A 25,319-nucleotide genomic window follows, 5' to 3' on the forward strand; every position below is an offset into this window, starting at 1 on the left:
CTCCGCTCGTCCCGACCTAGAGAAAGGCGAGTGGGAGAGGTGTTTCGTGTCTCATAGCCGATTGACGAAGTTGCAAACGCAGGGATTCCTTCCCCATGCAGATCTAGTCCCTGTTCGAACGGGGCTAGCTTTCTTCAATGAGGGGACTCAGGCAGAGGACTTCCCCAATCTGTCCGGGGGGGAGCGAGTGTGTTTGGTCCCCTACCTGCTAAGAGGCATTGGATTTCCAATCCATCCGTTCCTCCGAGGGCTTCTGGAATACTACGGCCTCCAGCTGCACAACTTCACGCCGGCCTCTATTCTGCACATTGCGGGTTACGTTGCTTTATGCGAACTTTTCCTGGGCGTCAAGGCTCATTTCGAGTTGTGGAGGAAGCTGTTCTGTCTCGTCCCGCGCAATCACAAAGGGTCAATATTTGAAGTAGGCCGAGCCGAAGTATGGCGCTTCGCCGATACCGGATATCCATCCGGCACACCAAGGAAGGCACCTGACGAATGGCCCTCTGAATGGTTTTATATAGAGGACGTTGCGCTTCCTGACCCGATTCTAAAGGGTCTTCCTGAATTTGCACGCGTCCCGCTGAAGAAACACCACAATTGGCGTCCCTGGAGTCTTGAAGAGGAAGACGACACAGAGGTTCGTCAGCTGATGAGCAGGATAAAAGAGCTCACTCAGTCCGGACCCACAGTAATCGAGGTTATGGCAATTTCCATAGCGTGAGGGGTTCAGCCGCTCCAATACAGAGGGCTTCCAATGTGGCACTACAATGGGGAGGACGACGCCTCTCGCTGTGGCCTGAAAGGTCCGGATACCCCTGTCGCTTTGGCTAAGATATTAGCCGAACTGTTCAAAGGGGAGAAAAGGAATTTCTCCGCATCAAATTTAGAGACAGGTACTCTGTGTATAACCCTCCCAGCTGGGTAAGGCCCGACCCCTCTGTTTTTACTTCTTCCCTCTCTGAATTGCCTTTGATAATCTTCTAGCTTGTTTGCTTATGACAGCACTGGAGAAAGGTCACCGAGGGATTTTATAGTCCCGCCCCATAGCCGGAGGACCACAACCGGGAGCTCGATCCCGGGTTCGAAGAGGATCTGGATATATTTGTGGTGCTTGCGGAGGGGGTGTTTTACCACGCGAGCTACGATGGCACGGAAGTGGCCATCATTGCCGACTACCACGGTCTTCTTCCAGCTTCACACGTAAGTGATCCGAACACACCTTATTCAAAAGGGATCTCTCCTTCCTTCTTACCCACTATCGGTGTCAAAACCGGCGGATCTCGGATAGGGGGTCCCGAATTGTGCATCTAAGGCGGATGGTAACAGGAGGCAGGGGACATGATGTTTTACCCAGGTTCGGGCCCTCTTGATGGAGGTAAAACCCTACGTCCTGCTTGATTATTCTTGATAATATGAGTAGTACAAGAGTTGATCTACCACGAGATCGGAGAGGCTAAACCCTAGAAGCTAGCCTATGGTATGATTGTATGTTGTCCTACGGACTAAAACCCTCCGGTTTATATAGACACCGGAGGGGGCTAGGGTTACACAAGGTCGGTTACAAAGGAGGAGATATACATATCCGTATTGCCTAGCTTGCCTTCCATGCCAAGTAGAGTCCCATCCGGACATGGGACAAAGTCTTCAATCTTGTATCTTCATAGTCCAACAGTCCGGCCAAAGGATATAGTCCGGCTGTCCGGAGACCCCCTAATCCAGGACTCCCTCACCCACCGCACTATCTTGTGCTCAAAAGGGGAAGGGTTCGGCGCGCCGTACTACTCCAAGGGTACCTCCGAAGAGGGCGTCCCCCACTCCGGGCGAGCCTTCCAAGAGGAAAGCAAATGAAGATACGGTCGTGCCCTCATCGAAGAGGTATGAATTCGCCAACCTGCACCTGAGCAGTCACGTCCAGCCATGGCCTTCCTGTTATCCATGTGTCAGGAGAAAGATGCGTCGGAATTTATCCAAAGGTTCGAGCGGCCGTACATCCCACAGCCAGGATTCAAATCCTACCATGAAGACGGGGGCTGATGCGGAGGCAAAGCCGGACCGTCCTCCGGCCGAGGAATCGGATGATGTATCCATCACCAACTCGGAAGTGGAGAGTGCGATGAATCATCGACGCCGCCGGGCCATTTTACAAGACCCTGGCTTTTCAGAAGAGTCGCTTAACGCCTTCAACTCGGCCGATGTATACATCCGAGCTGCTCGAGATGGGATTAACAGGGCCACAAAGCAACATTTGAAAGATGTGCAGGTAAATTTATTTTGTCTGACTATGATAACCATATGCCAGTAGCCCCTGAGACTTAAAGGAGTTGAAACAACTGATTTAAGGATCAATGTATGACCAGGTGCTTACGGAGAAGAACACCCAGCTAGCTCAGGAGCTGGAAAAATGTCAGCGCCGGCTGCTTGCTGCCAATGCCGAACTGGAGAAATACAAGGCATCTTCTGGTAATGTTTCCTTCTATCGAAAATTTGTAATGATACACCAATAGTGCGGATCTGGGTGCTAATCTTTTGTGTGGCCATTAGACCAAGTACAAGAGCAGCTGGACGCCGCTCGAAGCGAAGAACACGGAGCCAAAAAGCTACTAGCAGTGGGCGAGCATGTATTGACAAAAGTCGTTCAAGAGAAAAAGAAACTCCAGGACTTGAACTCCAAATTGGGCGAAGAACTGAAAGATGTGCGAGCTCAGCTAGCTGACTCTGTGAAGGAGAACAAGAAGCTGCAAGGTGGAATATTCAGTATGTGGCCACTTTTGTTTTATAACAGTTTTGGAGGTAACGGTAGCTGATATAGCTGTAATTGCAGGTGTTTTGACGAACCGCCCCGAAGAGGAGGTGTCCGGATCATCGAGTGATCTTCTGCAAGGGTTGTCGCAGTTGCATGAGCAAGCTTGGCAGGCGATGCAGAGTTTAGCCAAGGCTTTATGGCCATCCGACCACCCTCCAGGAAGCATGGAGAAGATGGTAGAGATGATCAAGGGAGCGCGGCGGTGTATCCGGCTGTGGAAGATATCGGCATGTCGAGAGGGTGCGCGAGAGGCCCGGGCCATGGTGAAGACGCGATATACCAAGCTGGATCCTAATCACATGGCTCGTGTCGGACCGCTAGGGTCGAATGGGGAAGAAATTCCCGTTAGTTTAGTATATGACCAAGTAGAGGTGGCCGCCAAATATTCCCAACAGGATTGTAAGTTAGACTGCCTGTTGGAAGGTGTAGAGGAGGAGGTTTTCAAGTCCAAGTGATTGTGTACTTTCCTCATCTAGCTGAATTGTATATCATTTGTCATGGCAGGCCTTTTCGCTTCAACCTCTGGTCCCGAAAGTGCGGAGTGTTTCCGAATACGGTTGCAGCCGAATAGGCCGGTGTATGCCTGGAAAACTAGGCGTAGGGGTCATAGTTGCTTGAACAGACAAGTTGTATCCGGCTAGCTATGTTATATTACATTCATATCGTAAGAAACACTTCCAGAGAAAATAGTTCCGCTAAGGGTTCCTTTCCCTGGGTGTACATGCATTTAATGCGCATATCCGAATTGTGATGTGAGCACCACGGTTTGTTTAACTTCTGGGGGTGCACAATGGAGTGAGTTTAAAAAACATCTTTAATTCACCGACAGAATATTCCCTTAAGAACACTAGCTTTCGGCTTCACCTAGTCTGAGGTACACATCCAGATGACCCGGCAGTAACAATCGCGGAGGTGCTCCCTTTATGCCCTAGTCAAACTAACAGGAACGTAGGGCATAAGCACATGAGCTAGGCAACCCAGCTTGGCCAAAACTTAAGTCATATCGATGCATATAATGGCAAAGAAAAGGTACATATGAAAAAAACTCATATGTGAGGAGCTTGATGCTCAAGGAATGACAAGAACTTCTGTCCGAGAAGCCCCCAGGTACAAGTGGCGTACATATTTAAAGATGTATGTGCCGATGGTGTGCGGTCTAGCCGCACTGAAGCTTTAAAGCAAGAAAGAAGAAAGTAAACGGAAAAGAGAGAAAAAATAATGGAAACTACAGGGCAGGAGGAGACGAACAAGGGGTTTAGCGCTAGGCATAGAATCTCCGGAGTCTGGCCGCGTTCCAGGGGTTAGGCTCGAGGCGATTGTCTATTGTGAAGGGACCCTCCCATTTGGGCTTGAGTTTGTCCTTTTTCTTCTCCGAGAGCCGTAGAACGAGTTCGCCAACGTTGTAAGTCTTGGCCCGTACTTCTCTGCTTTCATATCTTTGAGCCTGCTATTGGTAAACTGCTGAACGGGCTTTTGCGACATCGCGTTCCTCCTCCAGGGCATCTAGGCTGTCCTGCCGATCGAGCTCGGCTTCTCTCTCTTCGTACATACGCACTCTAGGTGAGTCGTGAATAATATCACAGGGCAATACGACCTCTGCACCATACACCATGAAGAAAGGTGTGTACCCGGTAGTACGGTTGGGCGTGGTCCGCAGCCCCAGAGTATGGAGTCGAGCTCCTCAACCCAGTGCTTGTCTGATTCTTCCAAAGACCGCACTAGTCTGGGCTTGATGCCGCTCATAATAAGACTGTTAGCGCGTTCAACTTGACCGTTGGTTTGTGGGTGGTAGACGGAGGCGTAATCTAGTTTAATATAACCAGATTAGTACACCAGGTTTTTACCTCGTCGGCTGTGAAATTGGAGCCGTTGTCAGTGATGATGCTGTGTGGGACACCATAACAGTGCACAACATCGGATATGAAGTCTATCACCGGGCCGGACTCAGCCGTTTTGACCGGTTTAGCCTCTATCCACTTAGTGAATTTGTCCACCATAACTAGCAGATATTTTTTCTTATGGCTCCCCCCTTTAAGGGGTCCAACCATGTCGAGTCCCCAGACCGCAAAAGGCCAAGTGATGGGGATTGTTTGTAGGGCAATGGGGGGCATATGGCTTTGATTGGCAAAGAGTTGGCATCCGACGCAACATTGGACAAGGTCTTGTGCATCCGCTCGGGCCGTAGGCCAATAAAACCCTGTACGGAAGGCCTTGCTAACAAGGGCCCGAGCTGCGGCGTGGTGACCGCCAAGTCCGGCATGAATATCAGCCAAGAGTGCTGCCCCTCTTCCTCAGATATACACCGTTGAAGGACTCCGGTGGCGCTTTTCTTGTAGAGCTCTCCATAATGAACCTTGTAGGCCTTTGAGCACCGGACAATGCAGCGGGCCTCATTCTGGTCCTCAGGAAGCTCCTTCCTATTAAGGTAGGCCAGGAAGGGTTTGGTCCATGGGGCAATGACTGCCATGATGAGATGCGCCGACGGTGTTATGTCGGTGTTTCCGGGATTTGGGGTTATGTTTCGGTCTGGACTACTATTGCCATTTTCCCCCTGCCACACCACGGATGGCTTAAAGAGCCTTTCCAGGAAGATATTAGGTGGGATGGGGTCGCGCTTAGCGCCAATACGAGCAAGAACATCCGCCGCTTGATTACTTTCTCTGGCCACATGATGGAACTCGAGTCTCCGCGCACTTCTAGGCGTTGTATATATGCCCATGGAGACATCCATCCAGAGACCATGCAATAAGGCCTCGTATTCGGCTGCATTATTAGAGTCTGTGTATAGTATTTGGAGAACATACTGGACGATGTCTCCGGTAGGGGACATTAAAATGACACCCGCTCCTAACCCTGCTATCATTTTGGAGCCGTCGAAGTGCATGACCCAATTGGAGTATGTGCCGTACTCTTTAGGGAGTTCGGCTTCTGTCCATTCGGCGATGAAGTCGGCCAGTACTTGGGATTTGATAGCTCGACGTGGTTTATATGTAATGTCAAATGGCAGGAGCTCAATGGCCCATTTCGCAATCTGGCCCGTAGCGTCACGGTTGTTTATAATGTCGTTGAGTGGTACTTTGGAGGCCACCGTGATCGAACACTCCTGGAAGTAGTGACGGAGCTTTCGGGATGCCATGAAGACTGCGTATGCTATTTTTTGATAATGAGGGTACCGGAATTTGCATGGTGTGAGGATAGTAGATACGTAGTATACTGGCCTCTGAAGCGGGAATTTATGCCCGTCCTGTTCTCGTTCACCGACGAGTACGACGTTCACCACCCGATGTGTTGCCGATATGTATAATAACATTGGTTCATCGGCGTTTGGTGTGGCCAGGATTGGATTGCTCGCAAGAAGGGTTTTTATTTCTTCCAGTCTGGCTGTTGATGCGTCCGTCCACTCGAAGTGGTCGGTTCGCCGTAGAAGGCGATAGAGTGCCAGTGCCTTTTCTCCTAATCTGGAGATAAAGCGGCTTAGAGCTGCCACGCAACCTGCAAGTTTTTGAACTTGCTTAAGGTCTGTTGGCTTAGCCAATTGTGACAAAGCTCGAATTTTGGCAGGGTTTGCTTCAATTGCCCTATTGGAGACGATGAAGCCCAGCAGTTTTCCAGCGGGGACGCCGAAGACACACTTTTCCGGGTTGAGCTTGATGTCATACGTGCTGAGGTTGTCGAATGTAAGATGTAAGTCGTCTATTAGTGTTTCCACGTGCCTGGTTTTGATGAGGACGTCGTCAACGTAAGCTTCTACTATTTTGCCCATCTGTTTCTCCAGACATGTTTGAATCATGCGTTGATATGTGGCGCCGGCGTTCTTGAGTCCAAAGGGCATGGTTTTGAAGAAGAATGGCCCGTATGGGGTAATAAATGCTGTTGCAGCTTGATCGGATTCCTTCATTTTGATTTGATGGTATCCGGAGTATGCATCGAGGAAACACAGTGAGTCGTGTCCTGCGGTGGCGCCAATGATTTGATCAATGTAGGGAAGGGGAAAGGGGTCCTTAGGGCAAGCCTTGTTGAGATCCTTGAAATCGACACAAAGGCGCCAGGATTTATCTTTCTTTGGTACCATTACCAGGTTTGCCAGCCAGTCCGGATGCTTGACTTCCCTGATGAATCCGGCCTCGATGAGGTTGGCCAGCTCCTCCCCCATGGCTTGTCATTTAGGTTCGGAAAAGCGCCGAAGTGTTTGCTTGACTGGTTTAAATCCCTTTAATATGTTGAGGCTATGTTCGGCCAACTTGCGTGGGATCCCTGACATATCCGAAGGGTGCCAGGCAAATATGTCCCAATTTTCACGCAGGAATTCTTGTAGTGCGGCGTCGACTGTTGGGTTCAGTTGAGCTCTGATGGATGCTGTCTTCTTGGGGGTTGTTGGGTGGACCTAGAATTTGATTATTTCTTCTGCCGGTTTGAACGAGGTGGATTTGGGGCGTTTGTCGAGGATCACATCGTCCCTGTCCACTGTGGAGCGTAGTGCGGTTAATTCTTTGGCCGCGACGACTTCGGATAGCGCTTCCAGGGCCAGGGATGCGGTTTTGTTTTCAGCACGGAGTGCTATGTTTGGATCACTGACGAAAGTGATTATACCGTTTGGTCCGGGCATTTTGAGCTTCATATATTCGTACTGAGGTATAGATTGGAAGCATGTAAAAGCATCCCGCCCCAACAGGGCGTGATATCCGCTGCTGAAAGGGGCCACTTGGAAGGTTATTTCTTCGGATCCATAGTTCTCCGGTGATCCGAATACCACATCAAGTGTGATTTTGCCCACGCACCGCGGCTCCCGACTAGGAATAATTCCTCGAAAGGTTGTGTTACTTTGTTTGATGCGGCTCCTGTCTATTTCCATTTTATGGAGTGTGTCCTCATAAATGAGATTTAGTCCACTGCCGCCGTCCATGAGGACCTTGGTGAGTCGAAACCCATCCACGATGGGGCTGAGGACTAACACGGCTGGTGCTCGTACTGTTCTGTACTTTGGTTCATCACCGGCATTGAATGTTATAGCCGTGTCGTTCCATGGGTTTATTACAGCGATTTGGCAGACTTCGTTGAGCTCGCGAAGTGCCCTTTTGCGCTTGTTATTTGAAGCGAATGTCTCGAAGATTGTCAATACTCTTGGGTCGTTGTCTTCTTGGGGGTGTTGTTCTAGGGCGTCCTTCATAAGGATGTCCTCACCGCTCTTGGCTACCTGTCGTAGTATCCAACATTCTCTAAGGCTGTGGGTTGCCACGGTATTTGTTGTTGTATGTATTTTGCATGGGCCATCGAGCCACCCATCCAGAACGGTGCCATGCCGTATAGTGGCTTTGTGTTTTTTGACTGTTGGACTGGGCGTGCCCCGAGGGTGCGCCCTTTTCTCCTGTAGGGGAAATTGGGTTGGGGCTGGTGGTTCCCAGCGAGCTGCCCGAGTTTCCCAGGCGCTTTCCATCGCGCAGTATTTTTGTACGATGGTTGCTAAGTCAGAAAATTTTAGTATGCGGCGTCGATTGATAGCGTTGAGGATTCCTTCATCCGCACAGTTTTTCAAAATGCTTATAATGCGTCCTCATCACGGCAATCTTTTACCTTGTCCTTGACAAGGAGGAATCTGGCCCAAAAGTGGTGGATCTTCTCCTGAGATTGTTGCTTTATGCTCATGAGAGCCTTTATGTCCGCGTGGGTGGGTGGAATTAAATCTGAACCCCGACTTAACCGGTTGTCCGGAGTCCGACGACCTTCCGGACTAGACAGTCCGGGTTTCGGAATATCTTATGATTGTTTGGAACCGCCGTCCGATGCTATGTTCGAAGGGCTAGTTGCGTCCTTTCGCGGGTGAGTATCCGGCTCTTCATGAACGGCGACCCAAACATAGTCCGTCTTCAATATAGAAGAAGACTCGCCGTCCTGCTCTAGGACTGCCGTGATCTGGTGGGTGACCGATGGAGTTTTGGTTTCTCCCTGATTGGTTTTAGGCCCGATCTGATCGTAATCTGTGACGATTCCCAAAGCAGCGATGCGATCTAGGAGCTCGTTTAAGGACGAAAACTCAACCGGATCCATCTGCTTGGAGTGCTTGGAGTTGATGCGAAGGGGATTTTCAATTGCCCGAGAGGTCATCGTCGGCTCCGCGGCCGAACGAGCGATCATAGTAAAGTCGCCCAGCCGAAGGGTTTGGCCCGAGGCCAACACTACCCCTGCAGTAATGTTGTCTTTAATGACAAGGCAAGCCATCGAGCCTTTCATCGACGACACAGTGGAACTCTCAATGAAAGCACCAATGTCGGTGTCAAAACCGGCGGATCTCGGGTAGGGGGTCCCAAACTGTGCGTCTAGGATCGATGGTAACAGAAGACGGGGGACACGATGTTTACCCAGGTTCGGGCCCTCTCTATGGAGGTAATACCCTACTTCCTGCTTGATTGATCTTGATGGATATGAGTATTACAAGAGTTGATCTACCACGAGATTGTAATGGCTAAACCCTAGAAGTCTAGCCTATGTGGGTATGGTAATGAGTATATGTGGTCCCCTTTCCGGACTATCCCCTTCGGTTTATATAGACACTGAGGGGATCTAGGGTTTACATGGAGTCGGTTACATAAGAAGGAATCTTCGGTCGCCAAGCTTGCCTTCCACGCCAAGTAGAGTCCAATCCGGACACGGTGCAGTCTTCGGCCTTCATGTCTTCACAACCCATCAGTCCGGCCCATGGATAACAGGCCGGACGCCCGAGGACCCCTTAGTCCAGGACTCCCTCACTCTTTGTCACCACCATAAACGAGAAACATATCCCTAGTCCTTTTCAGGTATTTCAAGATGTTCTTGACTGCTGTCCACTGATCCACTCATGGATTACTTTGGTACCTCCCTGCTAAACTAATAGCAAGGTGATACGTCTCCAACGCATCTATAATTTTTAATCGCTTCATGCTATATTATATTCTGTTTTGGATGATTAATGGGCTTCGTTATACACTTTTTTATATTAATTTTGGGACTAACCTATTAACCGGAGGCCCAGCCCAGAATTGCTGTTTTTTGCCTATTTCAGAGTTTCACAGAAAAAGAATATCAAACGGAATGAAACCTTTGGGAAGGTGATTTTCGGAACGAACGTGATCCAGAGGACTTGGACCCTATGCCAAGAAAGCTACCAGGAAGGCACGAGGTAGGGGGGGGGCGCCTACCCCCCAGGCGTGCCCTCCACCCTCGTGGGGCCCATGTTGCTCCACCGACGTACTTCTTCCTCCTATATATACCTACGTACCCCCAAACTACCAAATACGGAGCCAAAAACCCAATTCCACCACCGCAACCTTCTGTACCCATGAGATCCCATCTTGGGGCCTTTTCCGGAGCTCCGCCGGAGGGGGCATTGATCACGGAGGGCTTCTACATCAACACCATAGCCTCTCCGATGATGTGTGAGTAGTTTACCTCAGACCTTCGGGTCCATAGTTATTAGCTAGATGGCTTCTTCTCTCTCTTTGGATATCAATACAAAGTTCTCCACGATTCTCGTGGAGATCTATTCGATGTAATCTTCTTTTGCGGTGTGTTTGTTGAGACCGATGAATTGTGGGTTTATGATCAAGTTTATCTATGAACAATATTTGAATCTTCTCTGAATTCTTTTGTGTATGATTGGTTATCTTTGCAAGTCTCTTCGAATTATCAGTTTGGTTTGGCCTACTAGATTGATCTTTCTTGCAATGGGAGAAGTGCTTAGCTTTGGGTTCAATCTTGCGGTGTCCTTTCCCAGTGACAGTAGGGGCAGCAAGGCACGTATTGTATTGTTGCCATCGAGGATAACAAGATGGGGTTTATATCATATTGCATGAGTTTATCCCTCTACATCATGTCATCTTACTTAAAGTGTTACTCTGTTCCTTTGAACTTAATACTCTAGATGCATGCTGGATAGCGGTCGATGTGTGGAGTAATAGTAGTAAATGCAGGCAGGAGTCGGTCTACTTGTCTTGGACGTCATGCCTATATACATGATCATACCTAGATAGTCTCATAACTATGCTGAATTCTGTCAATTGCTCAACAGTAATTTGTTTACCCACCGTAATACTTATGCTCTCGAGAGAAGCCACTAGTGAAACCTATGGCCCCCGGGTCTATTTTCCTACATATTAATCTCCCGTTAACAAGCTATTTCTGGTGCCATTTTTATTTCGCTTTATTTACTTTGCATCTTTATCATAAAAATACCAAAAATATTATCTTATCATATCTATCAGATCTCACTTTCGTAAGTGACCGTGAAGGGATTGACAACCCCTTTATTGCGTTGGTTGCGAGGATTTTATTTGTTTGTGTAGGTGTAAGGGACTCGTGCGTGGCCTCCTACTGGATTGATACCTTGGTTCTCAAAAACTGAGGGAAATACTTACGCTACTTTGCTGCATCATCCTTTCCTCTTCAAGGGAAAACCAACGCAGTGCTCAAGAGGTAGCACAAGGCACACATCAGGTCTGGTACACAGCATTGCATCCGTGATAGAACCTATGGCTGAAGCATAGGGAATGACTTCCATTTTTGCTCTGTCTTCTGCAGTGGTCGGGCGTTGAGTCTGACTCAACTTCACACCTTGTAACACAGGCAAGAACCCTTTCTTCGCTTGATTCATTTTGAACTTCTTCAAAACTTTATCAAGGTATGTGCTTTGTGAAAGTCCAATTAAGTGTCTTGATCTATCTCTATAGATCTTGATGCCCAATATATAAGTAGCTTCACCGAGGTCTTTCATTGAAAAATTCTTATTCAAGTATCCTTTTATGCTATTTAGAAATTCAGTATCATTTTCGATCAACAATATGTCATCCACATATAATATGAGAAATGCTACAAAGCTCCCACTCACTTTCTTGTAAATACAGGCTTCTCCAAATACCTATATAAAACCATATGCTTTGATCACACTATCAAAGCATATATTCCAACTCCGAGATGCTTGAACCAGTCCATAAATGGATCGCTGGAGCTTACACACTTTATTAGCACCTTTTGGATCGACAAAACCTTCTGGTTGCATCATATACAACTCTTCTTTAAGATATCCATTAAGGAATGTAGTTTTGACATCCATTTGCCAAATTTCATAATCATAAAATGCAGCAATTGCTAACATGATTCGGACGGACTTAAGCATTGCTACGGGTGATAAGGTCTCATCGTAGTCAACTCCTTGAACTTGTCAAAAACCTTTTACAACAATTCGAGCTTTGTAGACAGTACCATTATCGTCAGCATCAGTCTTCTTCTTGAAGATCCATTTATTCTCTATGGCTTGCCGATCATCGGGCAAGTCAACCAAAGTCCACACTTTGTTCTAATACATGGATTCCATCTCAGATTTCATGGCCTCAAGCCATTTTGCGGAAACTGGGCGCATCATCACTTCCTCATAGTTCGTAGGTTCATCATGGTCAAGTAACATGACCTCCAGAACAGGATTACCGTACCACTCTGGTGCGGATCATACTCTGCTTGACCTACGACTTCGGTAGTAACTTGATTAGAAGTTTCATGATCATCATCATTAGCTTCCTCACTAATTGGTGTAGGAATCACTGGAACTGATTGCTGTGATGAACTACTTTCCAATAAGGGCGTAGGTACAATTACCTCATCAAGTTCTACTTTCCTCCCACTCACTTCTTTCGAGAAAAACTCCTTCTCTAGAAAGGATCCATTCTTGCAATGAATATCTTGCCTTCGGATCTGTTATAGAAGGTGTAGCCAACAGTCTCCTTTGGGTATCCTATCAAGACACATTTCTCCAATTTGGGTTCGAGCTTACCAGGTTGAAGCTTTTTCACATAAGCATCACAGCCACAAACTTTAAGAAACGATAACTTGGGTTTCTTGCTAAACCACAGTTCATAAGGTGTCGTCTCAACGGATTTCGATGGTACCCTATTTAACGTGAATGCAGCCGTCTCTAAAGCATAACCCCAAAATGATAGCGGTAAATCAGTAAGAGACATCATAGATTGCACCATATCTAATAAAGTACAGTTACGACGTTCGGACACACCATTACATTGTGGTGTTCTAGGTGGCGTGAGTTGCGAAACTATTCCACATTGTTTCAAATGAAGATCAAACTCATAACTCAAATATTTACCTCCACAATCAGATCGTAGAAACTTTATTTTCTTGTTACGATGATTTTCCACTTCACTCCGAAATTCTTTGAACTTTTCAAATGTTTCAGACTTATGTTTCATCAAGTAGATATACCCATATCTGCTCAAATCATCTGTGAAGGTCAGAACATAATGATACCCGCTGCGAGCCTCAACACTCATCGGACTGCATACATCAGTATGTATTATTTCCAATAAGTCAGTTGCTCGCTCCATTGTTCCGGAGAACAGCGTCTTAGTCATCTTGCCCATGAGGCATGGTTCGCAAGCATCAAGTGATTCCAAAAGCCCACCAGCATGTAGTTTCTTCATGTGTTTTACACTAATATGACCTAAATGGAAGTGCCACAAATAATTTGCACTATTATTATTTACTTTGCATCTTTTGGCTTCAATATTACGAATATGTGTATCACTACAATCAAGATTCAACAAAAATAGACCACTCATCAAGGGTGCATGACCATAAAGTGAAGGAAATATGCCCTAGAGGCAATAATAAAGTTGTTATTTATATTTCCTTATATCATGATAAATGTTTATTATTCATGCTAGAATTGTATTGACCGGAAACTTAGTACATGTGTGGATACATAGACAAACAAAGTGTCCCTAGTATGCCTCTACTTAATTAGCTCGTTAATCAAAGATGGTTAAGTTTCCTGACCATAGACATGTGTTTTCATTTGATGAACGAGATCACATCATTACAGAATGATGTGATGGACAAGACCCATCCGTTAGCTTAGCATAATGATTGTTTTATTTTTCTGCTATTGCTTTCTTCATGACTTATACATGTTCCTCTGACTATGAGATTATACAACTCCCGAATACCGGAGAAACACCTTGTGTGCTATCAAACATCACAACGTAACTGGGTGATTATAAATATGCTCTACAGGTGTCTCCAATGGTGTTTGTTGAGTTGGCATAGATCGGGATTATGACTTGTCACTCCATGTATTGGAGAGGTATCTCTGGGCCCTCTCGGTAATGCACATCACTATGAGCCTTGCAAGCAATGTGATTAATGATTTAGTCACGGGATGATGCATTAAGGAACGAGTAAAGAGACTTGCCGGTGACGATATTGAACTAGGTATAATGATACCGACGATCGAATCTCGGGCAAGTAACATACCGATGACAAAGGGAGCAACGTATGTTGTTTTGCGGTTTGACCGATAGAGATCTTTGTAGAATATGTAGGAGACAATATGAGCATCCAAGTTCCGCTATTGGTTATTGACCGGAGATATGTCTTGGTCATGTCTACATAGTTCTCGAACCCGTAGGGTCCGCACGCTTAACGTTCGATGATGATTTGTATTATGAGTTTCGTGTTTTGATGAACCAAAGTTTGTTCGGAGTCCCGGATGAGATCATGGACATGACGAGGAGTCTCGAAATGGTCGAGACATAAAGATTCATATATTGGAAGGCTACATTCGGACACCGGAATGGTTCGGGTCATTTCGGATAAGTTTCGGAGTACCAGGGGTTACCAGAACCCCCGGGAGGTTAATGGGCTACCTTGGCCTTAGTGGAGAGGAGAGAGGGCCGGCCAGGAGGTGGCGCGCGCCCCCTTGTCCAGTCCAAATTTGAGAAGGGGAGGGGGCGGCGCACCCCTCCTTCCTTCTCTCCTCTTCCTCCTTCCATTCTTCTCCTACTTGGACTAGGAGAGGGGGGACCGAATCCTACTTGGACCGGGAGTCCAAGTAGGACTCCCCCATGGCGCGCCCCCTAGGGCCGGCCACCTCTCCTCCCCTTTATATACATGGGAGGGGGCACCCCAAAGGCACACCAAGCCTTCTCTTAGCCGTGTGCGGTGCCCCCCTCCACAATTACACACCTCGGTCATATCGTCGTAGTGCTTAGGCGAAGCCCTACGTCGGTAACTTCATCATCACCATCATCATGCCGTCATGCTGACGGAACTCTCCCTCGGCCTCAACTGGATCAAGAGATGAACGTGTGCTGAACGCGGAGGTGCCGTACGTTCGGTACTTGGATCTCGGTTGGATCGCGAAGACGTTCGACTACATCAACCGCGTTACTAAACGTTTCCTCTTTTGGTCTACGAGGGTACATAGACACACTCTCCCCTCTCGTTTCTCTGCATCTCCTAGATAGATCTTGCGTGATCGTAGGAATTTTATTGAAATACTGCGTTCCCCAACAAAAATATATTACTCATATAAATAGAACAACCATTATTCTCTGATTTAAATGAATAACCGTCTCGCATCAAACAAGATCCAGATATAATGTTCATGCTCAACGCTGGCACCAAATATAAAATATTTAGGTCTAAAACTAATCCCGACGGTAGATGTAGAGGTAGCGTGCCGACGACGATCACACCGACTTTGGAACCATTTCCCACGCGCATCGTCACCTCGTCCTTAGCCAATCTTCGTTTAATCCGTAGCCCCTGATTCGTGTTGCAAATATGAGCAACAGAACCAATATCAAATACCCAGGCGCTACTATGAGCATTAGTAAGGTACACATCAATAACATGTATATCAAATATACCTTTCACTTTGCCATCCTTCTTATCCGCCAAATACTTGGGGCAGTTCCACTTCTAGTGACCAGTTCCTTTGTAGTAGAAGCACTCAGTCTCAGGCTTAGGTCCAGACTTGGGCTTCTTCCCTTGAGCAGCAACTGGCTTGTTGTTCTTCTTGAAGTTCCCCTTCTTCCCTTTGCCCTTTTTCTTGAAACTAGTGGTCTTGTTAACCATCAACACTTGATGCTCCTTCTTGATTTCTACCTCCGCAGCCTTTAGCATCACGAAGAGCTCAGGAATTGTCTTTTCCATCCCTTGCATATTATATTTCATAACGAAGCCTTTATAGCTTGGTGGCAGTGGTTGAAGAACTCTGTCCATGACACTATCATCAGGAAGATTAACTCCCAGTTTAGTCAAGTGGTTGTGGAACCCAGACATTCTGAGTATGTGTTCACTCACAGAACTATTCTCCTCCATTTTGCAGCTATAGAACTTGTTGGAGACTTCATATCTCTCAACTCGGGCATTTGATTGAAATATTAACCTCAACTCCTGGAACATCTCATATGCTCCATTATGTTCAAAACGTCTTTGAAGTCCCGATTCTAAGCCGTAAAGCATGGCACACTGAACTATCGAGTAGTCATCAAGTCGCGACTGCCAGTCATTCACAATGTGTGGAGTTGCTAGCGCGGGTGGTACACCTAGAGGTGCTTCCAGGACGTAATTCTTCTGTGCAGCAATGAGGATAATCCTCAAGTTATGGACCCAGTCTGTGTAGTTGCTACCATCATCTTTCAACTTAGCTTTCTCTAGGAACGCATTAAAAATCAAGGGAACGGTAGCACGGGCCATAGATCTACAACAACATAGACATGCAAATACTATCAGGTACTAAGTTCATGATAAATTAAAGTTCAATTAATCATATTACTTAAGAACTCCCACTTAGATAGACATCCCTGTAGTCATCTAAATGATCATGTGATCCATATCAACTAAACCATGTCCGATCATCATGTGAGATGGAGTAGTTTTCAATGGTGAACATCACTATGTTGATCATATCTACTATATGATTCATGTTCGACCTTTCGGTCTCAGAGTTCCGAGGCCATATCTGCATATGCTAGGCTCTTCAAGTTTAACCGGGGTATTCTGCACGTGCAAAACTGGCTTGCACCCGTTGTATGTGAACGTAGAGCTTATCACACCCGATCATCATGTGGTGTCTCGGCACGACGATCTATAGCAACGGTGCATACTCAGGGAGAACACTTGTACCTTGAAATTTAGTGAGGGATCATCTTATAATGCTACTGTCGTACTAAGCCAAATAAGATGCATAAAGGATAAACATCACATGCAATCAAAATATGTGACATGATATGGCCATCATCATCTTGTGCCTTTGATCTCCATCTCCAAAGCACCATCAAGATCTCCATCGTCACCGGCTTGCCACCTTGATCTCCATCGTAGCATCGTTGTCGTCTCGCCAACTATTGCTTCTACGACTATCGCTACCGCTTAGTGATAAAGTAAAGCAATTTCCTGATGATTGCATTTCATACAATAAAGCGACAACAATAAGGCTCCTGCCAGTTGCCGATAACTTTTACAAAACACGATCATCTCATACAACAATTTATATCTCATCACGTCTTGACCATATCACATCACAACATACCCTGCAAAAACAAGTTAGACGTCCTCTACTTTGTTGTTGCAAGTTTTACGTGACTGCTACGGTCTTCTAGCAAGAACCGTTCTTACCTACGCATGAAAACCACAACGATTTTTCGTCAAGTGTGCTGTCTTAACCTTCAACAAGGAACAACCGTAGTCTAACTCGATTCAACTAAAGTTGGAGAAACAGACACCCGCCAGCCACTGATGTCTACTACACAACCTTCTTCTTGTAGACGTTGTTGGGCCTCCAAGTGCAGAGATTTGTAGGACAGTAGCAAATTTCCCTCAAGTGGATGACCTAAGGTTTATCAATCCGTAGGAGGCGTAGGATGAAGATGGTCTCTCTCAAGCAGCCCTGCAACCAAATAACAAAGAATCTCTTGTGTCCCCAACACACCCAATACAATGGTAAATTGTATAGGTGCACTAGTTCGGCGAAGAGATGGTGATACAAGTGCAATATGGATAGTAGATAAAGGTTTTTGTAATCTGAAATTATAAAAACAGCAAGGTAACTAATGATAAAAGTGAGCGTAAACGGTATTGCAATGCGTTGAAACAAGGCCTAGGGTTCATACTTTCGCTAGTGCAAGTTCCCTCAACAATAATAACATAATTGGATTATATAACTATCCCTCAACATGCAACAAAGAGTCACTCCAAAGTCACTAATAGCGGAGAACAAACAAAGAGATTATGGTAGGGTACGAAACCACCTCAAAGTTATTCTTTCCAATCAACCCGTTGGGCTATTCCTATAAGTGTCACAAACAGCCCTAGAGTTCGTACTAGAATAACACCTTAAGACACAAATCAACCAAAACCCTAATGTCACCTAGATACCCCAATGTCACCTCAAGTATCCGTGGGTATGATTATACGATATGCATCACACAATCTCAGATTCATCTATTCAACCAACACATAGAACCTCAAAGAGTGCCCCAAAGCTCCTACCGGAGAATCACGATGAAAACATGTGCCAACCCCTATGCATAGGTTCATGGGCCGAACCCGCAAGTCGATCACCAAAACATACATCAAGTGAATCACGTGGTATCCTATTGTCACCATAGATACGCACGGCAAGACATACATCAAGTGTTCTCAAATCTTTAAAGACTCAATCCATTAAGATAACTTCAAAGGGGAAACTCAATTCATTACAAGAGAGTAGAGGGGGAACATCATAAGATCCAACTATAATAGCAAAGCTCGTGATACATCAAGATCGTATCACCTCAAGAACACGAGAGAGAGAGATCAAACACATAGCTACTGGTACATACCCTCAGCCCCGAGGTAGAACTACTCCCTCCTCGTCATGGAGAGCACCGGGATGATGAAGATAGCCACCGGAGAGGGAATGGGATTCCCCCTCCGGCAGGGTGCCGGAATGGGTCTAGATTGGCTTTTGGTGGCTACGGAGGCTTCTGGCGGCGGAACTCCCGATCTATTGTGCTCCCGGATGTTTTTAGGGTATATGGAGATATATAGGCGGAAGAAGTACGTCAGGGGGGCCACGAGGGGCCCACGAGGGTGGAGGGCGCGCCCTAGGGGGGTGGGCACGCCCCCTACCTCGTGGACTCCTTGTAGCTTCCCTTACATGCACTTCAAGTGTTCTGGGCTTCTTTCCTTCCAAAAATGAGTTCCATGAAGTTTTAGGTTAATTGGACTCCGTTTGATTTTCCTTTTCTTCGAAACCCTAAAAGAAGGAAAAACAGAAACTGGCACTGGGCTCTGGGTTAATAGGTTAGTCCGAAAAATGATATAAAAGTGTATAATAAAGCCCATAAACATCCAAAACAGTAGATAATATAGCATGGAGCAATCAAAAATTATAGATACGTTGGAGACGTATCAGCATCCCCAAGCTTAATTCCTGCTCGTCCTCGAGTAGGTAAATGATAAAAACAGAATTTTTGATGTGGAGTGCTACTTGGCATAATTTCAATGTAATTCTTCTTAATTGTGGCATGAATATTCAGATCCATGAGATTCAAGACAAAAGTTCAATATTGACATAAAAACAATAATACTTCAAGCATACTAACTAAGCAATTATGTCTTCTCAAAATAACATGGGCAAAGAAAGTTATCCCTACAAAATCATATAGTCTCGCTATGCTCCATCTTCACCACACAAAATATTTAAATCATGCACAACCTCGATGAGAAGCCAAGCAATTGTTTCATACTTTTGATGTTCTCAAACTTTTTCAATCTTCACGCAATACATGAGCGTGAGCCATGGACATAGCACTATAGGTGGAATAGAATGGTGGTTGTGGAGAAGACAAAAAGGAGAAGATAGTCTCACATCAACTAGGCGTATCAACGGGCTATGGAGATGCCCATCAATAGATATCAATGTGAGTGAGTAGGGATTGCCATGCAACGGATGCACTAGAGCTATAAGTATATAAAAGCTCAAAAAGAAACTAAGTGGGTGTGCATCCAACTTGCTTTCTCATGAAGACCTAGGGCAATTTGAGGAAGCCCATCATTGGAATATACAAGCCAAGTTCTATAATGAAAAATTCCCACTAGTATATGAAAGTGATAACATGAGAGACTCTCTACTATGAAGATCATGGTGCTACTTTGAAGCACAAGTGTGGTAAAAGGATAGTAACATTATCCCTTCTCTCTTTTTCTCTCATTTTTTACTTTTCCTTTTTATTTTTTATTTTATTTGGGCCTTTTCTCTTTTTTATGGCCTCTTTTCTTTCTTCTTTTTTTAATTTTTTGTCCGGAGTCTCATCCCGACTTGTGGGGGAATCATAGTCTCCATCATCCTTTCCTCACTGGGACAATGCTCTAATAATGATGATCATCACACTTTTATTTTTCTTACAACTCAACAATTACAACTCGATACTTAGAACAAAATATGACTCTATATGAATGCCTCCGGCGGTGTACCGGGATATGCAATGACTCATGAGTGACAAGTATGAAAGAATTATGAATAGTGGCTTTGCCAGAAATACTATGTCAACTACATGATCATGCTAAGCAATATGACAATGATGGAGTGTGTCATAATAAATGGAACAATGGTAAGTTGCATGGCAATATATCTCGGAATGGCTATGGAAATGCCATAATAGGTAGGTATGGTGGCTGTTTTGAGGAAGGTATATGGTGGGTGTATGATACCGGCGAAAGGTGCGCGGTATTAGAGAGGCTAGCAAAGGTGGAAGGGTGAGAGTGCGTATAATCCATGGACTCAACATTAGTCGTAAAGAACTCATATACTTATTGCAAAAATCTACAAGTTATCAAAGCAAAGTATTACGCGCATGCTCCTAGGGGGATAGATTGGTAGGAAAAGACCATCGCTCGTCCCCGACCGCCACTCATAAGGAAGACAATCAATAAATAAATCATGCTCTGACTTCATCACATAACGGTTCACCATACGTGCATGCTACGGGAATCACAAACTTCAACACAAGTATTTCTCAAATTTATAACCACTCAACTAGCATGACTCTAATATCACCATCTCCATATCTCAAAACAATTATCAAGTATCAAACTTCTCATTGTATTCAACACACTCATAAGAGAATTTTATTATTCTTGAATACCTAGCATATTAGGATTTTAAGAAAATTACCATGCTATTTAAGACTCTCAAAATAATCTAAGTGAAGCATGAGAGTTCATCTATTTCTTCAAAATAAAACTACCACCATGCTCTAAAAGATATAAGTGAAGCACTAGAGCAAATGACAAACTACTCTGAAAGATTTAAGTGAAGATCAATGAGTAGTCGAATAATTATGCAACTACGTGAAGACTCTCTAACATTTAATAATATCAGATCTTGGTATTTTATTCAAACAGCAAGCAAAACTAAATAAAATAAAATGACGCTCCAAGCAAAACACACATCATGTGGCAAATAAAAATATAGCTCCAAGTAAAGTTACCGTTGAACGAAGACGAAAGAGGGGATGCCTTCCGGGGCATCCCCAAGCTTAGGCTCTTGGCTATCCTCGAATATTACCTTGGGGTGCCTTGGGAATCCCAAAGCTTAGGCTCTTGCCACTCCTTGTTCCATAGTCCATCGAATCCTTACCCAAAACTCGAAAACTTCACAACAAAAAACTTAACAGAAAACTCGTAAGCTCCGTTAGTATAAGAAAATAAATCACCACTTCAAGGTACTGTAATGAACTCATTCTTTATTTATATCGGTGTTAAACCTACCGTATTCCAACTTCTCTATGGTTTATATTTACTAGCCATAGATTCATCAAAATAAGTAAACAACACATGAAAAACAGAATCTGTCAAAAACCGAACAGTCTGTAGTAATTTGGATCAAACGTATACTTCTGGAACTCATAAAATTCTAAAATAAATTTCTGGACCCGAGGAATTTATCTATTAATCATCTGCAAAAATAATTAACTAAATATCACTCTCCAAAAAAATGGCAGCAATTCTCGTGAGCGCTAAAGTTTCTGTTTTTTACAGCATGATCACAAAGACTTCCCCCAAGTCTTCCCAAAGGTTCTACTTGGCACAAACACTAATTAAAAGCATAAAACCACATCTAAACAGAGGCTATATGAATTATTTATTACTAATCAGGAGCAAAAAGCAAGGAACGAAAATAAAATTGGGTTGCCTCCCAACAAGCGCTATCGTTTGACGCCCCTAGCTTGGCATGATGATTTCAATGATGCTCATATAAAAGATAAGAATTGAAACATAAAGAGAGAATCATGAAGAATATGACTAGCACATTTAAGCCTAACCCACTTCCTATGCATAGGTATTTTGTGAGAAAACAACTCGTGGGAACAAGAATCAACTTGCAAAGGAAGGTAAGACAAGCATAACTTCAAAACTTTAAGAACATGGAGAGGAAACATGATATTATTGCAATTTGTACAAGCATATGTTCCTCCCTCATAATAATTTTCAGTAGCATCATGAATGAATTCAACAATATAGCCAGCACCTAAAGCATTCTTTTCATGATCTACAAGCATAGAAAATTTACTACTCTCCACATAAGCAAGATTCTTCTCATTCGGAATAGTGGGAGCAAACTCAACAAAATAATTATCATGTGAGGCATAATCCAATTGAAAACTAAAATCATGATGACAAGTTTCATGGGTACCATTATTATTTATAGCATACAAGTCATCACAATAATCATCATAGATAGCGACTTTGTTCTCATAATCAATTGGAACCTCTTCCGGAATAGTGGATTCATCACAAAATAAAGTCATGACCTCTCCAAATCCACTTTCATCAATATACTCATCATAAATAGGAGGCATGCTTTCATCATAATAAATTTGCTCATCAAAACTAGGGGGACAAAAAGTATCATCTTCATCAAACATAGCATCCCTAAGCTCGTGGCTTTGCATATCATTAGCATCATGGATATTCAAGGAATTCTGTAACGCCCCGAGACCGATGTGCCAGGTGTCCTCCAGTTATTCACGATTGTTGCCTTGTCATTGCTTGCGTGTCATGCGTTGCATATCATGTCATCATGTGCATTTCATTTGCATACATGTTCATCTCATGCATCCGAGCATTTTCCCCGTTGTCCGTTTTGCAATCTGGCGCTCCTATGTCATCCGGTGTCCCCTTTTACCCGTTTTTGTGTGTGGGTGTTAAAGTTTTCGGATTGGACCGGGATTTTTCATGCAGCCTTGGTTTACTACCGGTAGACCGCCTGTCAAGTTTCGTTCCATTTGGACTTCGTTTGATACTCCAACGGTTAACCGAGGGACCAAAAAAACCTTGTGCGTGTTGCAGCCCAACAACCTTCGCATTTGTCCCAAAACCCATCTAAACCTCCTCCATCATCTCGGTCGTTCGATCACGATCGCATGGACGAAAACCGCACCTCATTTGGACTCTCCTAGCTCCCTCTACCTATAAATATGTGTTTCCCTCCGAAATTTCCGCGCAGATCAAACCCTGGCCCCGCTCCTTGCGCCGCCGGACAAAAGCTCCCCACCGCGCCGGACATGTCCAACCGCCACGTCCCTTCAGCCAATCAGAGCGCGACACGTCTCCCCGCCGCCACTCCAGGCCAACCACCATCCGCCACCTGTCGCCGCCATTCACCACCGCCGCCGCGCCTCACTCGCCGGCCCGCCAGGGCCCGCGTGGGGCCCTCCGGGCCCGAGCCCCCGCGCCACCAGCCTCCACTGGATCCGCGCCGCCCGCCGAGGCACCCCGCCGCCGCCAGGCGCTCGCCGGCCACCGCGGCAGCTGCCGGAGCTTCGCCTGTGCTCGCCGCCGGCCACCACCCTGCCGTGTGCCACGCCCGAGGTCGCCGCCCGTCGTCCTCCTCCGCCGCGCCGCTCCGCCCGGACACCGACGAGTTTGCTCCGGGCTCCCTCCTTCCCCAACTCCGGCGAAGCCCTCCGGTGATCCTCTAAATCCGCATGCGCCAGATCCAGATCCAGATCGGGTCAAACCCTAGGTTGACCCCGTTTTCTGCCAAAGTCCCCAACTTTTTGGGCATTTTCATTGCATCATAACTCATCGTCCATGGCTTCGTTTTGAGCGTATAGCATATCAAAATATTCGTCTCGACGAGTACATCATTTCATCCCACTGCATCATTTTCATTTGAGCTCATCTTGACGCCCGAAATGCTGTTGGAAGAGGGATATGTGAGGAATTTGTCCGATCTGTTTCAGCAAATAGCTATTTGTCATTTTTGCCATGATTAATGTGTGCATGCTATGACCCTGAGCTCTACATGTGTTTTATTATATGCCATGCCATCTTTACAGAGGTGCTTGCCATGTATTTTTGTGATATTTGTGGTGGATAGCACAAGCTTGCAAAGTAGCGTATTCGGTTATGCTGATTTCAGGGACTTAGAATTTCACAAAGTCCTTGTCCTGATTTTGTTATTATGCCATATGTTCATGTTGTTTCCTAGTGATCAGTGCCTCTTTTGAGGATGATCAGTAAGGATGATTTGTTAACATTGTGGTGCTCTATCCATCCATGTCTTTGTTTGCATTTATGGAGGACCCTAGCTTGAGTCAATCAAGCTCTACTTTTGCTATATCGTGAATCCTGGCAGATTTTTGACGTGATTAGCGATTTTGCCGAGGATGTTGCTATTGATCCGTGCATGCTATGTTGTTGTTCTTGCCATGCCTAGCTTCTATGCCATGTCTTCTTGATGGCTGTATGCTTAGTTTGCCATTCCATGCTCTGTAGTGAGTGCTTCGAGCTCGTAAACATGCCTACTCGTTAACTGATTTGCATGCTCCAGTTTTTCACTAAGTCTGAATCTGTTTATGTTTTTGCCATGTTCACATGCTTGCAATTGTATTTTCTGATCCCTTTTGGCTCAAGGTCACTAAGGGACTTTTGTTAAGTGCTTTGAGTAGCTTCATGCCATGCCTTGATTTGCCATGTTAAGTTCCTGTAGCTTGTAGGTTTCATGCTCTAAAGTGTGCTTCCTGATGATAAATTCTAGACTTGTGTTAATTTCACTGTCTGAAACCTGTTATCATTTGCACTTTTGCCATGCTTGTTTGAACCTGTTAATGGATGAATTAGCCATAGATCAGTGTTCATCTTTTGTCAAGCTTCATGAGTGGATCCCTGTCATGTATTTTTTTGTCATTTTTGACTGTTGTAGCTTATTTATCTTGATGCATTTAGTTGGTCACTAGCTGTTTATCGCAGACCGGTGCCATATTTGTTTTGCTTGCCATTTCCAAACCGTGCATCCAATTCCAGTGATCTTTATATTGATTTCGACCGAAATCACCAATCACCTCACCTTTCCAGTGGCACTCTTGGATTTCCAAGTTGAGGCCAGGTTCAATCATTCCTTTCCAAATCATGCATATGCATCACATACCGCATTCCGCATATCATACCATGTTCGTGTGTTGGTTGTTTACTATGTTCTGTGCTTCTTTCCGGTGTTGCTTCTTCGGGTTGGTTCCGTAACGTCGCATTTGTGAGGACCCGTTCGACTATGTCCGTTTGTCTTCTTCATGGACTCATTCTTCTTCCTTGCGAGATCTCAGGCAAGATGACCATACCCTCGAAATCACTTCTATCTTTGCTTGCTAGTTGCTCGCTCTTTTGCTATGCCTATGCTGCGATACCTACCACTTGCTTATCATGCCTC

Source organism: Triticum urartu, chromosome 2A, assembly GCF_056163025.1.
Source record: "Triticum urartu cultivar PI428250 chromosome 2A, HENAU_Tu73, whole genome shotgun sequence".
In the NCBI taxonomy this organism is placed as follows: domain Eukaryota; kingdom Viridiplantae; phylum Streptophyta; class Magnoliopsida; order Poales; family Poaceae; genus Triticum; species Triticum urartu.